This window comes from Myodes glareolus, chromosome 17 (assembly GCF_982192425.1).
Source record: "Myodes glareolus chromosome 17, mMyoGla1.1, whole genome shotgun sequence".
Lineage (NCBI taxonomy): Eukaryota > Metazoa > Chordata > Mammalia > Rodentia > Cricetidae > Myodes > Myodes glareolus.
This window is the reverse complement of record NC_142042.1, coordinates 68,390,935-68,408,686: the sequence shown is the minus strand read 5'-3', so window position 1 is coordinate 68,408,686 and position 17,752 is coordinate 68,390,935. Positions and strand designations below refer to the sequence as shown.

General features: G+C 39.7%; 1 long non-coding RNA gene across 1 annotated transcript; it reads right to left on the bottom strand.

Annotated features, from left to right (window-relative positions):
- Positions 1-13,051: 13,051 nt before the first annotated feature.
- Positions 13,052-17,626, bottom strand: LOC125414787 (uncharacterized). The gene is made up of 3 exons (XR_007236373.3): positions 17,183-17,626; positions 16,459-16,586; positions 13,052-13,183 (listed from the first exon to the last, which is right to left on the bottom strand). It is a non-coding gene; the product is annotated as an uncharacterized LOC125414787 (long non-coding RNA).
- Positions 17,627-17,752: the final 126 nt, after the last annotated feature.

Here is a 17,752-nt window from a genome sequence, read left to right as displayed (position 1 = left end):
GAGCCGCCTCACCTTTCAGTCTTAAAGCAGGTTTCAGGCAGTTAAAGCATTCCTCTCTTGGCATCTCACCTTCCTTTGTTTGTTTATTTCTTACATCCAATTCTGAAAACTCTTCCTGACAAGGACAGGAAAACTCACCTGCTCTCAGCTTCCCAAGACTGGGCCTTCAGTCTGAATCTGCTTTTCCTTCACACGTTCTGCCTGTGTTGTTTATCTCAGGGCCTTCTCTGCTCTTCAGTCTATCTCAGCTTCCACTGGGGTGAAGGTAGAGAGGTGGTTTCTAAGGTCAGAACGCAGAGGAAAGTATCAGACTCGGGAGATGAAGGGTCTAAGGATGTGGTTGTCCTCACCCCTTGCAGACAGCACAACAGTCTCTCCAGTGTGAGTTAGAGGAAATAGCCTCTTTTAGCTAAATACTCTAAGATTCCTGAGAGGGTCAAGAGAACAAATCTCCAAGGGAAATAATTCAGGAGACACTGAGGAGGGGTGCCCAAACTATGGGCAATTAAGAGAAATCACACTGGTCTCTATGCCCTGGGAGACAGAAGCCGCACTCACTCACGTAAGATCTGCACAGCCTGAAGATGGCAGGGAGTAGTGGCAGAAAGGGAACAGTTTTCTGGGCTCTCGTCTAGTTCTCCTTCTGACCACCGGCTGCCTCTTGATTCTAATGCCTTAGTTTGCATTTGGAAAAATCTTGTTTTCTAAACCAATGTTTGCACTTAGGCATAAAATTTTGCAGAAATGCTTCCTGAGAAAACCATCCCCACAGTCTTCAAAGTGGAGTATGTGAGGAGATGCCTTGGTGAACCTGAAGAACATATTCAAGAATGTACTCAGAGTAGCACTCAACTATAGAAAGGTAACTATTTAAGCTAATACTAATGCCCTAGCATACGCACCGTGTAGGAAGCAGAAAGTAAGAAATGCCTGGGAACCAGAGGCAACATCATAGATAACATTGGTTTTCTTCATATATCATGCCATTCACTGGCCAAAAACAAGACTGTTAATTGCCATAAATGTCACAGTTTTTCATGATGGCAGGGAGATGTTCATGGACTTTTTTTCTCTTGCTGACATTCTCCCAGTAAAGGGCTAACACTAACTAGAGAACATGATATACGTTATTACCATGTTCCATGAAAAATGACTATCAAGAACATGTAGTCTTGGAGTTGAAGAGATGGTTCAATAGTTAAGAGCACATACTGTTCTTCCTGAGGACTCAGGTTTGGTTCTCAGCACCCAACTCCAGCAATTTATAACTTCCTGTAACTCCAGGGAGATCTCACACCTATGGCCTCTGGATGGCGCCTACACTCACACGCGCACACACAGACACACACACAGATAGACAGACCACACACACACACACACACACACACACACACACACACATACACACACACACAATTTAAAAAGAATAAGTGGCCCAGTACTTATTTTCAAAAACCAAACTAATCATAGCAAAAACATCAATTTAATCTGTCCCTTCAAAGTGAAATGACAGCCTGTGATCGTGTGAGAAAGTCATTACTTTCCCAGAGAAGTATTTTGAGATTGGATTATTGGAAGCTGGAAGTTGGTGAGATGGCTCAGCAGTAAAGGCATGTGTCAGCAAATCTGATGACTTGAGTTTGATTCCGAGGGCTCAGAAAAAGGTGAAAGAAGAGAATCAACTCCTCAGGCTGTGGTCAGACCTCCACATGCACATGCTGGCACATGTGTCTGCCACTGTGATAACAGTGAAGAAAAACTCTTTCAAAAGAAAAGGGGTTACTAAAAGTATTTCAAATATCGTGCTACATAACTAGGAAACAGGTGTGGGCACAGGCCTATACCCCAGCACCAGAGAGTGGAAGCAGAAAGTTTCCAGTAGTCTCAAGCAATAACAAAGAAAACACTGAAGATAGAGCACGTTAGTCTGTTTGGAAATTTTAAGTTTCTTAATGATGTATATCCTTTTTAATTTTTCATTCATTGTGTACATATATTTATTTATTTATTGTATACACCGTGTGTGTATATACACACACACATATACATATATATGTGATGTGGGGTATGGGATTATGTATGTCATGTGGAGGCCAGAGAACAACTTTTTGTTTGTTTGTTTTTTCAAGACAGGGTTTTTGTTGTTGTTGTTGTTGTTGTTGTTGTTGTTGTTGTTGTTGTTGTTGCTTTGGAGCTCAGAGGTCAACATTGTATGAACCCCGAGAATTGAACTCAGGTCACCAGTCTTGCAGAGTGAGTCCCTTTGCCCATTGAGAACTCTTGCCAGTCCCTAGGTGTGTTTTAACACTATTATTCTGCAAAAAACATAAAATTATAATACCCTTTTCTAATCATTTAAAATGAACCAATTGCCCTGAGCCCTAAGAGACATCACTTAGGATCCATTGTTCAAGGTCTCACACGCTGTCCAGCTGTGGGCTCTGTGCTTGTTCTCATCTGCTGCAAGACAAAGCTTCTCTGATGATGGTTGAGCAAGACACAGATATGTGAGTATAGCAGAATATATCCATATGCATCATTTTATTGCTATGTTCCAGCAGTAGATCAGTGGTATGTGGCCCTTCTCTAGGTACCTGGACTATCTAGTCTCAGGTTCTCGACCACATGAGCAGTGTTGGGAATGGGTTGCCTCTCACGGAATGGGACTTAAAGCCCATCAGACATTGGTTGGTTACTCCCAGAGCTTGTGCCACTACTGCACTAGTGCAGTCTCAATTCCCCAGAACAGCCCTCTAGTCTGTCTAGAAGACAGAAGCACCTAGCTTCCAGTCAAATAAGTTATTGTACCTGGCCCTTCCCACCACAAAAAAAAGAAGCACAATGTTTAGTTGTTGTGGAATAATCTTTTTGTACACAACAAATATGTATCACTCTAGTTGGTTTAGTAAAAAGCTGTATGTCCAATAGCTAGGAAAGATTTTCAGGCAGAGAGGATATTGGGAAGAAGAAGGCAGAGATGCCAGGAGAAAAAGTACATGCAGGATGAACAATATGGAGATGAGGTAATAAAACCCCAACAAAGAAAGTAAATTAATAGAAATGGTTTAATTTTAAGTTATAAGAGCTAATTAGAAACAAGTCTAAGCTATCATCTGAGTTTTTATAATTAATAACTCTCCATGTGGTTATTTGGAAACTGGCTGATGGGACAGAGAAAGACTTGCTACAAATAGCGCCTAACATAGAGCACGTATTTCCACATTCCTGAGAAAGCTTTCAAAAAAGTTTCCAAACATACAAAAATGGAGCCAATGCAACTTCTTAGTCTCACAGGCTCTCATATCAGCCATGTACAGTGATGTGTTTCCTAGCCACTACCTGTGGGCAGTGTGCATGAGCTAAGCTATGCAGCAGTTTAAGATTTTGCTCATGCAAATAGAAAAAGTTACAGATACAAAGTAAAGCAGGTTCAGACTGGAAAAAAACTCTAAACAGTTACAGTATGTTTAACAGTGTGTGTAGGCTTAAGAAAGGAAAGAAAATGGGTATAGACAGTCATAAACAGTAAATTATTTATAAATAATAAAAAAGAATAAGTCTTAAAGAGATGTGAAATACACAGGGAGTCTGGACCCTGTATAGTGTTGTGTTGATGTTAAATTTTTATTGCTGATGAGTAAACAATAACAAAGAGACATTGGAGTATAAATACTACTAAGTTAAACAAACATATTTTTAAAATGTTTTAATTTCAAAATGAAAGTCAAAAATATGTTACACTGGGGAAGAGGTTATGCTTTTGTTTTCATAGAAAATGAAAGGCTGTGGAGTGTTCAAGGTTGATAGGGATCAGATTTAACTGAGGGAAGACCCCCTAAAAATTTTGGCTATAGGCATAAAGAAATAAACCTAGAAAAACTACAAGACAGGTAACACATATTTTACCTGCTCAAACATAAAACAAAAAAATCATTTTGGTTGACTTGTATATAACATGCAGTCCGTACTTGTGTTAATGCAGCTACGTTGGTACCTTTGAAAGTTTGTGTTTTCAGAGCAAGGGGACCAAACACCAATGAAAACAGGTGCCCCAGGTGATTCAGCCTCTCAGAGTGCCCCTGTTGCAGTTTACTTGCAGAACAGCTTCAAGGCTGCTCGCTGAGATGGTCCAGTCTCACAGACTTTTCTAGTTAGGTTTTAAACATTGTCTTAATTTTCTCAGGGTTCCCAAAAGATGCCAGCACCCCCAGACAACAGGAAGCAGTCTAGAGAACACAGCTCCCACATTCCTAAAAGATGGAGTAGGTGGGTTTTGGTCATTCAGTGGATTATGGATGTTTTTCATTGTTTAGGGAGTTGGTTACAAATTGTTATTTGTCATGGTCTCCAAAGCAAAGAAGATTAGATTCAGGGATCTCTTTCTGAAAGGAAAAGAGGATAGAGTATAGAAATAATGGGATAAAAAGGTGTGTTGTTGAGTTCACTTTGGAACAATCACTAGTCTCAAATATTTTACATTGGTATGAATTTTGTATACTGATACAAATTTAAAGTTATTTTTGTTATACTGTATATATGTTTCTATTTTTAAGATATTGTACCTATGCAACTTATCGAAAATTTACTGTAAAGCTTCTGCCCTTGAAAGCTATTGAAGATAATAAAGAAATACATGTTAATAGTTAGTCATCTATAGCAATCAAACTTATAGTCATGCTATATATATTTTCAAGGTCATACAGAGATATATTTTAATAGATAGGTGCCTTCAAACTCTTCAAAGATCTACAGAATATGACATTTAAAGTGTTTAAATAGCTTAAGGGTTTCCATGACAGTGAGACATGTCTGCTCCTGGTAGCATCAATTTACTTCAAAACAGGATGATAGGCATCAAAGAACCTCCAATTGGAGTTTACTTTCTTTAAGGCAAAAGCTAGCCATTTGGGCAAGAAACTGTTCTTGCCTCTACTGCTAACAGTATGTTGTCCAAACTGGACAAGCAGGACACAAAAGAGTGACTGTCAAACTTTGCCAAGACAGGGTAGAATGGTACTTCAAAAATTCCCCTGTTTCACAGAAAAGTCTGCCAGATATTCTGGGCCTGTAGGTTGAATATGGATGTTCAGATGTTACAGAGGAACCTTGGGTGACAGAAACAACCGATTATTCTTATAGATTTAGAAATTGCTTGCTCTGTACTTCCTGTTTACTCAGGAAATATTTTATCTTTCTCAGGTTTTTGATAGGGCTGAAAACTAGGTAATTATATTTATAGTTTTCCTTAGTCGTGATAAAAAGTAACTTAGGTATAAACTCTAGACTCATTAACAGTGGGTATTTAGTACAGTATTTTCTCTGAATATACTAAATGCAAATGGATTAGACACTGTGAACATAACTATTGATAATTATTCTTATTGTGTATAGTTTAATTTGTTAAAGTTAATACCTTTACTTTCTATTTATACAATACTTGATAATTATTCTTATTGTATATAGTTTTACTATGTTAGAGTTAAAACCTTTTCATTTAGACAAAAGGGGGAAATATTGTGGAATAATTTTTTTGTTCCTTTTGAATATGTGTCACTCTGATTGATTTATTAAAAGGATGAATGTCCAATAGCTAGGCAGGATTTTCAGGCAGAAAGGATGCTGGGAAGAAGGCAGAGATTCCAGGAGACACATAGCAAGCAGGATGGCCAATATGGAGATGAGGTAATAAAGCCTTGGAACAGAAAGTAAATTAATAGAAATGGGTTGATTTAAGTTATAAGGGCTATTTAGTAACAAGCCTAAGCTATCATTTGAGTTTTCATAATTAATAATAAGTCTCTGTGGAGCTAGCTGGTGGGTCTGAGAAAGACTCAATACATTTAGCGTGCCTATCTGGATTCTGTAGATAGTACATTCTTCACTTGGGTATGTTACTACAGACCATATACCATGTGACTCAGAAAGCTGCTAACTTTGGGTAGGACCTGGAATATGAAAAGGCTCTTCAACAGGCCCAGGCTGCTGTGCAGGCTGTTCTACCACTTAGACCATATGATATAAGCAAACCTTATGGTATCAGATAGGAGGGTTGCTGTTTGGTTGCTCTTTGACAGTCTCTTATAGGTGAATCACAGAACAGACCTTTGGGATTTTTGAACAATGCTCTACTATCATCTGCAGACAACTGTTCTCCCTTTTAGAGACAGTTCTCATCCTGCCTTAGTAAAAAAAGGAACATCTGACAATGAACCACCAATGTTGGAGGGAGGCCACTTGTTTTCTGGCTACTCTCTGCTTGTTTGTCCTGGCCGCCAAGAACCAAAATAATCATACAAAAACTGTATTAATTAAAACACTGTTTGGCCCGTTATCTGTAGCTTCTTATTGGCTAACTCTTACATATTAATTTAACCCATTTCTATTAATTTGTGTATCACCACATGGCTGTGGCTTACAGGCTAAAGTTCTGGTGTCTGTCTCTGGCAGAACTACATGGCTTCTCCCTGACTCTGCCCTTTTTCTCTCCCAGAATTCTGTTTAATTTTCCCCACCTATCTCTCTTCCCCTATAGTTATGCTATAGACCAAAGCAGTTTCTTTATTCATTAATGGTAATCACAGCATACAGAGGGGAATCCCACATCACCTCCTCTTTTCTGATTAAATAAAAAGGAAGGTTTTAACTTTAACATAGTAAAATTACATATAACAAAACAAGTATCAAACAAGAATTATAGATATAATATTTATGTCTACTTTATTTTTTATCAAATTAAGTAAAACTATATTATTACTATCTATTCTTTAACTTCATCAAAGATTCCAAAAGGATATAATATTGCCTAAGTAAATAGGAACTAAGTAAATAAGCAACTTACAAAACTCTAGAAATTACAGAAACATCTTGCTGCTTGGACAGTCACCCAAAGTTTTTCTGTATGATTGAAGCATCCATCTTCAGGCTATAGGCCCATAGTATCCAGCAGACTTTTCCATGAAGCAGGAAATTTCAAAGACAGTTCTGCCTATATAGGCAGTTTTTCAGTCACTTTCTTTTGTGTCCTGAATGTGTCTGGCAGACTCTTCCATGAAGCAGGAACCCCAAAGGCCCTTTCTTACATTTAGCCAAGTTCAACAGTCATTTTTTGTGGGTCCTGCATGTTCAGTTCATTAAGCAGTTCAGCAAGAGTAGTCTCCTACCCAAATAGCTAGCACACTCCATAAGGAGGCTCTTCAATGAAAGTCCTAAGTTATTAAAAGTCCTAAGTTATTAAAACATTTTAAATGCCATATTCTGTAGTCTTTGAAAAATTTGAAGAATCCCTATCCATCTGAAATATTATATCTCTATATATCTAGAAAATCTAACTAACATGACTACAAACTTGACTATTATATATAATTATCTATTAACCTGAATTTCTTAATTATATATTACATTTTAAAACGGGCTGAATAAACACAATACCTTAATCAAGAACAGAAATATACATATAACAAAATTGACCTTAAATTTGTATCAATAAACCAAGATCCATACTAATACAAATCTTTATAGAATATCCCCCCTTTAAATGTAAAGAAACATTTATAAACAATATTTGGAAATATGGGTGTAGTTTACAAAGATTAACTAAGGCTATACAAATAGGGGTAACAGACCCAGAAGCTAGATGTGTACTAATTGAATCTTTGCTTTTGAGAATGCCAGCTTAGAATGCAAAAAGACACTTGGGCCTTTAAAGGTCAGATCAGCACCAATGGATGAATGGATTATGCATACAAGGAATGTTGAGACACTTGACTATAGTGCTGAAGCTTGGGTAGGAGAATCAATTTCCAATAGTATATAAGGAGACATCAAAATGCCAAATGTTTCATTGTGGTAGAATAGGACATCTGATAAGGAATTGTAGACAAGGGGTTCCTAGGAATAATGTCTCCTCTAGGAATGGCAAGAATAGGAGGACTCAGCCTTTAGGTATGTGTAAAAGGTGCGGCAAAGGCCGACATTGGACCAATGAATGTAGGTCAGCAAAAGACAGACAAGGCAACCCTAAGCTATCAGAAAACTCCTTGGGGGGCCTCTTGCAGGTCCCCATGATGAACATGGTCTAATCATTCCCAGTTGCTGTGGAGAACATGTCTCACCAGGAAAATTTAAAAATCCAGTGACTACTATAAAAATCCATACTGGTCTGGATGATGGAATAAATGTGGAAAATTGATCAAACGCTCCAGTAGGACATAGGAAATGTATATTCTAGCAGACTTCTATAAATGATCAAAGACCAAAGTTAAGAGTTTGCATAAATGGCATTTTTATTGAAGGCTTACTAGACACAAGTGCGGATTCATTATCCCAGAATCTTGGCACCAAATTGGCCTCTTCAAGAGGTTCAAGAGGTTCGGTTCCTTGGAATTGGAACACTATTTCAAGTGAAACAAAGCATGAGATGAGTTGGATGCATAGGGTCAGAAGGGTAGAGAGGGAAGCTGAGGCCATATGTAGCTAATAGTGCAGTGAATTTGTGGGATTGTGACCTATTGCAGCAATGGAATACCCAGATTAACATTCTTGCAGCCCCCAAAACTTATGTTTCTGGGGAAGATATTATAGACAAAGGTCACCAGCCATTCAGACTGTACAAGAACACAAAGCAATTGACAAATCTTCAGAGGTACCAATGACCCTGCTTTTAAAATGATTAACTGAGAAACCAATATGGGTTAAACAGTGGCCTCTAACAGAAGAAAAGCTGTAGGCTTTAGAACAGCTGGCACAAGAGCAACTAGATGCTCACCATATTGAAGAATCTACAAGCTCTTGGAATTCTCCTATATTTGTTGTTAAAAAGAAATCTGGAAAATGGAGAATGGTGACAGATCTTAGAGCTATCAACAAGGTTATTCCATTTATGGGCCTTCTACAATCTGGAATTCCTCTGCTTTCTCTATTACCAAAGGGATGGCCTCTCAGTTATTGATTTAAATGATTGTTTCTTCACTATACCTTTACAAGAAAAGAATAGAGAAAAATTTGCCTTTACAGTGCCTAGTTATGATAATTCTCAGCGTAATAGGAGATATCAATGGACCATCCTCCCACAGGGGATGCTCAATAGCCCCCCACCCTGTGCCAATACTTTGTCAATCAGCCATTGGAAATAATACATAGCAATTTCCTAAGTCTACCATTACATGAATGACATTTTGTTATTTGATTCAAATGCAGATACGTTAGAAGGAATGTTTGAAGAAGTAAAGAAAATTTTGCCTAAATGGGAATTACAAACTGCTCCTGATAAGATTCAGAGAGGAGATTCTGTTAATTACCTAGGTTACAAAATAGGTTTACAGAAAATTAGAACACAAACAGCACAAATTAGGAGAAACCAGTTGCGAACTCCTAATGACTTTCAATGATTGTTAGGGATAACACCTGATCTAATAGTTCATTTAAATAGAACCTCAGATGATGATAAAGACTTGAATAGTCCCAGAGAATCAACATCTGAAGTAGAAAAGAAATTGACAATTGTTGAGGAAAAAATACAGAAGGCACATGTGGATAGGGTGAATCCAAATCTTAATTATATTCTAGCCATATTGCCTTCCAGAATTTCTCCCACAGGAATTTTAATGTGGGGGGGGGATGTTATCTTAGAATAGATCTCTTTACCACACAAACCAAGTAAAAAATTAAAAACTTATGTGGAAAAAGTCTCTGAATTAATTATAAAAGGTAAATTGAAACTTCATCGATTAGCAGGTATAGACCCAGGAGAGATTATAGTGCCTTTTACTACTGATGAAATAAAAAAGTTATGGGAAGACAATGAACCATGGCAGAGAGCTTGTGCTAATTTTTTGGGGAGAAATTAATAGCAATTATCCCAAAAGCAATAGACTTAACCTTATAAAGAGAACTTCTTGGAATCTTCCCAGAATTGTACGTGATGCACCAATAACTGGAGCCCATACATTTTATACTGATGCAAATAAATCAAGAAAGGCAGGTTACAAATCAGAAAAATTAAGTAAGGTGGAAAAAGCTCTTATAATTCTGTCTTTTGGACAAAATTATATGCTATTCTTGTGGTACTAAGGGATTTTAAAGAACTTCTCAATATAGTTAATGATTCACAATATGCAGAAAGAATTATCTTGCATATGGAAACCACTGAATTTATACCAGATGATACAGAATTGACTTCATTATTCATTCAGGTATAAGACATAATCAGAAATAGGTTTTGTCCTATATACATAACACAATCCGATCTCATACAGGTCTGCCAGGTCCTCAAGCACAAGGTAATGCAGAAATTGACCAATTATTGATTCAAAGCATGTTGCAGGCCTCAGAATTTCATTAAAAAATCAAGTCAATAGCAGAGGTTTAAAGAAAGAGTTTCCTATTACATGGCAACAAGCTAAGGAGATTATAAAGAGATGTCCTACTTGCTCTTTCTATAACCAAACACCATTGCCTGCAGGGAGTAACCTACAGGAATGAGATCTGGCAGATGGATGTGTTCCACTTTACAGAATTTAGAAAATTAAAATATGTGCACCACACCATAGACACGTATTCAGGTTTTCAATGGGCAACTGCCTTGAGCTTGGAAAAGGCTGACTCAGTAATCATGCATTTATTAGAAGTTATGGCCATTATGGGTATTACTGCACAAATAAAGACAGACAATGGTCCAGCACATATATCTAAGAAAATGAAATGATTTTTTGCTTATTATAATATAAAGCATATTACAGGTATACCAAATAATCCTACATGTCAGTCAGTTATAGTATTCTGCCTAGATACGTAATCTTCAACCACTTCAAGGATCTGTAGAACATGGCATTTAAGTAATTTAGGGTTCTGTTGACATGAGACATGATTGCTCCTGTCAGCACCAATCTATTCCCGAGAGAATGTTGAGCACCAAAGACACTCACTTGGAGTTTGTTTTCTTGACACAATTGGCCTTTGGACATGGGACTGCCCATGCCTCAACCACTGACAAAGTACATGGTGTCAGGACTGGATAAGCAGGACACAAGGAAAAAGACTGCCAAACCTTGCCAAGACAGGATAAGACAGTTCTGAAAAATAACCTGCCTCTGAAAATAATCTGTCAGTTATGCCAGGCCTTAGCCAAAGTTGGTTGCTTCAACGTTGGGTGATTGCTCAGGTAGCTAATTGTCTCCGTCATATATTGCTCACTTTGTAAGCTACTTGATTGGACTTCCTGACTACTCAAGTAATATTACCTCCCTTCTCAGGCTTTTGATGGGGTTGAAGATTAGATAGCCATAGTTACCTTCCTCTTATGATTTAGCCAAGATTATTTCCGATGCAAGACATAGACTCTTTGGAATAGAATGTTTATTAAAACGTTTGTCGTGTGTTCCTTGCTTAATATTGTCACTCTTGTTTAGACAAAAGAGAGAGGTGATGGGGAAGCCTTGTTAACCAATCGTCTTTAAGAGGTAGGACCAAGTTAGGGTGTGGCTTTCTGGTACCTGGAGGAAAACAGGCACATGGCCCAGGTGCCCCCCCCCCCTTTTTCTATGGTTCCCTCACCACACAGCTGTCCTTTGTTGCACAGCTGAGTTTGGACTTCTTGTTCTGGTTTCATGAGTTTTCCCCTTATAGTAAATAAAAATATAATTGTTTATCTTTTAGCTAGCCTGGTTATTTTCCAAATCGAATTAGCTTCTACATACCAATTTACCAAAAGAGCTAAGCTGCCCATCATGAGCTTGGTGGTATAAGCCATAAAGTAGGATGTGCAGAGCAGCAAACTATTATCAAATGGAAGTGGTACAGATGTGATTGGCCCCAATGTACAAGGAAGTTACATGAAGTAGTTACCCAAATATCTAGGGTTTCTACTCACATTACAATGCCATCTGCTGCCAAGCATGAACCTACAGCCTCATGGGATGTGCCCTGTGATTGACTGGCTGAGGAAAAGAAGCCTAGGGCCTGGTTTACCATGTAGAAAAGGCTCTACACATTATACAGGCACCACTCAGAAGTGGACTGCTACAACATTACAACCATTTTCTGGGACAACCCTGAAAGGCACTGGCAAAGGGAAATCTTCACAGTTGGCAGAACTTCAGGCAGTACATATTGTCATACACTTGTTTGGAAGGAGAAATGGCCAGATGTGCAATTATTCACTGATTCATGGGCTGTAGTGAATGGATTGGCTTGATGGTCAGGGACTTGGACAGAGACTGATTGGAAAATTGGTGAGAAAGAGGTTTGTGGATAGACCTCTCCAAATGAGCAAAGTATGTGAAGATATTAGTGCCCCATGTAAATGCTCATCAAAAGGTGACTTCGACCGAAAAGTTCAATAATCAAGTGGATAGGTTGATCCACTGTGTAGATAGTCAGTATCGTTTCCTAGCCATCCTGTCATTGCCCAATGGGCCCATGAACAAAATGGTCATGGTGGCAGAAATGGAGGTTATGCATGGGTTTGACAACATGGACTTCCGATCACCAAAGCTAACATGGCTACAGCTACTGCTAAGCATCAGATCGGCCAACAGCAGAGACAAACATTGAGCCCCAGATATGCACTATTTCCTGGGATGACTAATCAGCAATCTAGTGGCAGGCTAACTACATTGGACCACTTCCTCCATGGGAAGGACGATGCTTTGTCCTCACTAGAGTAGATACTTATTCTAGTTATGGATTTGCCTTTCTTACACATAATGTTTTTTTCCAAATCCACCATCTGTGGACTTACAGAATGCCTTATCCATTGTCATGGTATTCCATACAGTATTGTTTCTAACCAAGGAACTCACTTCACCCAGAAAAGTGTAACAGTGGGCCCATGATCATGGAATTCTGGTCTTACATGTTCCCCACCACCCTGAAACAGCTGGCCTGATAAAAATATGGAATGGCCTTTTTAAGACACAGTTACAGTGGCAACCGCCTGGGGAGTTGGGGCAGAGCTTTTCAAAAGGAAGTATATCTGGTATTTGCATGTATCTAATATTTTGGTGTGATAGTTAGGGTTCTTTTTGCTGTGAAGAGACACCATGACCACAGAAACTCTTACAAAGGAAAGCATTTAATGGAGTTTCACTTATAATTCAGAGATTTAGTTCATTATCCTCATGGCAGAAAGCAAGGCAGCATGCAAGCAGGCATGGCTCCAGAGAAGCTGAGAGTTCTACATCTTGATCTGCAGACAACAGGAAGGAGACTCACTGTCACACTGAACATAGCTTGAGCAAAGAAGACCTCAAAGCCCACCCCAACAGTGACACACTTTCTTCAACAAGGCATCTACTCCAACAAAGCCACACATCATAATAATGCCACTCCTTATGAGCTTATGAGGGTCAATTACATTCAAACTACCACATATGGTATGTTTTCTTCCGTAGCCAGGATCCATGGGTTCAGGAATAAAGGGTTGGAAAAGGGAATAATTTCATTCCCTATCATACCCAATGACCTACTAGGAAAACTTTTGCTTCCTGTTCCCATGATTTTAAGTTCTGTTGGTCAAAAAATTTGATCCCATAGGAGGGAGTGCTCCTGCCAGGAGCCACAGCAAACATTATTAAACTGGAAGCTCAGATTGCCTCCTGGACACTTTGGGCTTCTTATACCAATAAGACAAGAAGTTAATAAAGGGAAAAAAGTGTTAGGAAAGATGATTGAGCCAGATTATCAAAGAGATATTTGATTGCTTCAAGAACGATTATGTGTGCAATGTAGGAGATCCTTTAGGGCACCTCTTGTGCTAGCATGTCTAGTAATTAAAATCAACTGGAAACTACAGCTTAATCCAGGCAGGATGTCAAAGGGCACAGACCCTACAGGAATGAAGGTATTTGTAAGCAGACACTTCCTGTCCCACAACCACTCTTGGATAACTGACTCAGAGGCTTATATTAATTATAAATTTTTGGCTGATACCTCAGGCTTGTTACTAGCGAACTCGTTCACTTAAATTAACCCATATTTCTATCTATACTTTACCATGTGGCTTTTCTCAGTATGGTGTGCTCATCTGGCTCTCTCTGTGTCTACCGACTATTCTCTGACTCTGTCCTTCTCCTTCCCATCATTCTTAGTTTGGTTGCCTGCCTATACTTCCTGCCTGGCTACTGGCCAATCAGCATTTTATACTGAACCAATTCAAGTGAAAAATCTTTAGGGTGTACAAGAGCAGTCATTCCTCCAGGAAAAGAGCCAAGTGTAGGCAGATTTTTCTGTCTTGCTTAGTCAGCTCCCAAATAACCACACAGAGACTCATTACTAATTATAAATACTTGGCCAATAGCTTCGGCTTGTTACTAACTAGCTCTTACAATATAAATTAACCCTTATTTCTCATCTATGTTTCACCACATGGTTTGGTACCTTTCCTCAGCACACTATGTTCATCTTGCTTCTCCCATGTCTCCTGGAGACTCTGCCTTTCTTCATCCTAGCTTATGCACAAGTCCCCCCAACCTCTTCCTGCCTAGCTATTGACCATTTAACCCTTTATTAAACCAATGAGAGCAACACACCTTTACAGTGTACAAAAAGATTATTCTACAATAGCCGAGACTTGCTGAGGTACTTGCTGAGGGTGGAGGAAATACAGAATAGGTAGCAGAGGAAGGTGGTTTATAAATACCACCTAAAGCCATGCGACTAGTTGCAAAAACAAAGTTTATAATTGACAGGACTATTTCTGCCATATTTTGTTAAGCATTTGTTTGTACAGATTTATCTGTGTTTTCTTTCCATAACTTCTTTATTATGTGGTATAACATCAATTAAGAGAGTATCTGTGATTATCATATTTAAGTTTGAGATTCTAAAAGATATCCCTCAAGGGACAATGGCATCTATTCTAAAGTTTATAATGTGTTTGTGGTTGTACAAGGGATAGTTATATCATGTTAGGTATTATTATGATCTGGTTTAAACATATAATACATTTGCAAGTGCACATGGGACAGTTTTCTCATATTAGATGTATTATGACCTGGTTGACTTAGAGAGATGTGATTGGCAAGGGGTAGACTGCAGTGGCTACTCTTAGTTGTCAACTTGACTAGATTTGAAGTTAACTAAAACCTGAACTGCTGGGCACATCTATGAAAAAATTTTCTTAATCATTTGCAGTGGGATACCTACTTTTAATCTGGATCTTTTGAGGTGGGAAGATCCACCTTTACCTGGGCCACATCTTCCGGTGGCAGCCAATATAAAGGACATGAAAGAAGGAAGCTTGCTTCCTGTGTCTGCTTTACATTGGACCACAGACTGCAAGACATTCTAAATAAATCCATTTCTCTCTCCCTCTCTCTCTCTCTCTCTCTCTCTCTCTCTCTCTCTTTCTCTCTCTCTCTACCTACCTATCTATCTATCTTTCACTATCTTGGTAGGTATCTATCTATGTAGATATCTATCTATCATCTATGTATGTAAATATCTACATGGTCTACATAGATATCTACATGATCTACATAGATATCTACATAGATAGATGATAGAGAGATAGATTCATTTTATAAGCTCTGTTCCTCTAAAAACCCTAATATACCAGCATACCCAGCACTTGGGAAACTGAGGTAGTGATGGCTCAGAGACTGAGCCCAGACTAAGATATTTAGTGAAAACATTATCTCAAAACAAAACAAAAACAAAACCAAAATGGGCCCGTGGAGATATGGCCCAGTGGGTAAAAAGTGCCTTGGAAGCAAAAGAACCTGAGCTCAACCCTATTGTGTGACAGACATTTCCCGAGAAGATATAAACAAGTATCTACTCACTCTGGAAAGGCACCAACAACAGACTACAGTACAGATACTACCAAAGTCCAACTTGGTGAACCAGTGAGTTTTATTAGGGTTGCTTACAGGAATATGGGTAGGGACTTTCTCATAGGAGCAGAAATGACTTACAGACAGCTACATCCGAAAGCCTATCTCAGCATGGGTGACAGCTCACAAAAGCTAAAAACATGGAGCATAGTGCACACCCTGCAGCAGCTGTACAGGATGTAGTGGCCTTTCCAGGTAAGTGGCTCAGTGGGTCTGAGCCTCCTGCAGGCTGCTCGGTTGGTCTTAGAGTGCTGGACTCTCTTGATAAGATAAGTCTACAAACTACAATCTTTGTTGTATATATTTGGAGAGGGAGGGGCCTAGTGAATCTGGTCAGTTTTGGGACTTTTTGCAGCTATTTTGAGTTATCTACTTCCTGTCTTATGAAGCTTCTCTGTAGGATAAAATGTTTTACCTTCCCTTTGAATATCCTGCCTTAAAACAACCTTTTCCAACTCCCATTTCATATCTTATGTTTTAGAGAGTTTTCCTCCAAGATGGAAGGCTTAAACTTGAGAGGAGATTGCTATACAACAAACCCCTAGGACTCACATAAGAAGACTGAGTTTTGGTGGTGTGAACTTGTAACCATAATGCTGAGAAGAATGAAGGTGGGATGTTCACTCACCAAACGTGCTTGGCCTACTCAGCAAGCCAAGGCTATTGAGAGGCTCTTGTCTTCAAACAGCGGGTGAAGTTGTCGGCACTTGGGGAAGAATGCTGCCCACAGTTGCCCTCTGGTCCCCACGCGCACACCTGTGCAAGAGCACACTAGCTGTTAAGATTCAGAAGGTAAGCACTCAGAAATTTCAAAACGTTTCTAAAACAAACAAGATTCACAATACCCCTCTTCAAGGTTTTAGAAGCAATAACAACTCTAAATGGCCCACTGGTGGAGGTCAGTAATCCACTGCCCTCACCCATGCTGGTGGAGTGGTGGTATTTTTTTTATTTTTTATTTATTTTTTTATTTTTTATTTTTTTTGTGGTGCAACTGCCTTTAACAGTCCTAGAAGTAACCCCAATGAATCTACTGGCTCATAGAATAGGCTCCGGTAAAATTGTTGGTGCTCTATCTGATGTGAACAGATGTGTTTATATCTCCTAGGAAGTCACATAATATCTTACATGTACGCACACACGCGTGCACACCCCCACACCTATAGCAAAGTTCATTCATCAACCTGTACAGAAAAAAAGAACAGGAAAATGTGATTTTATTAAGTCCTAAATAGATGCTTCATCAGTTTCTTTCCCTTTTGCTAACACAGGTGGCAAGCTGGGAACGTGGACGAGCTCAGGCAGGCCAAGACCAAGGCAGGCAGAAGGAACAGTAATACATGGAAACACACCAGTGCCTGCATAGCTTCCCCAGGCAAAAGACAATTCCTCCTCAGCCTCAACGTTCCTTTTTACTTCGGTCTTGGGACCTTCTGATTACTGAGTCACTTGAAGAGATTTAGAAACCGTGATTTCACGAAAGGGGTGTGTGTCATGAAAATAACATTGCCCTGAAAAGGCTTTTGCATTGAATGAAAAAGCAGCGCCATACAGGATACCCAAGCTGAACCGAGGGAAGCCGAGAAGGCAGAGTCGGTGGGCGTTCAGAGGGGCGAGGGCACAGCAAGAAGGCCCCTGGGAACTTGGAAGAGGACGCGACAAACGAGGGAAAACGAGAAGGACGGGGCAGCAGTGAGAGCACCGACAGAGGCGCGGCCGGCCGGCGGGCACTGCGGAAACAAAGGTCGAACCTCGGGGACAGCAACCCAGGGAAGAGCTAGGCCGCAGCGCGCGGGTCGGGGGCGCGCGGGGCCGCGGGATGTTGGGCGGTGCCAAAAAGGGGCCAGCGGCCAGCCCGGGTGAGCGGAGTCCGCCGGCGGGGGCGGGGCGGGGCGGGGCGGGGCGGGCCTGAGCGAGCGCGC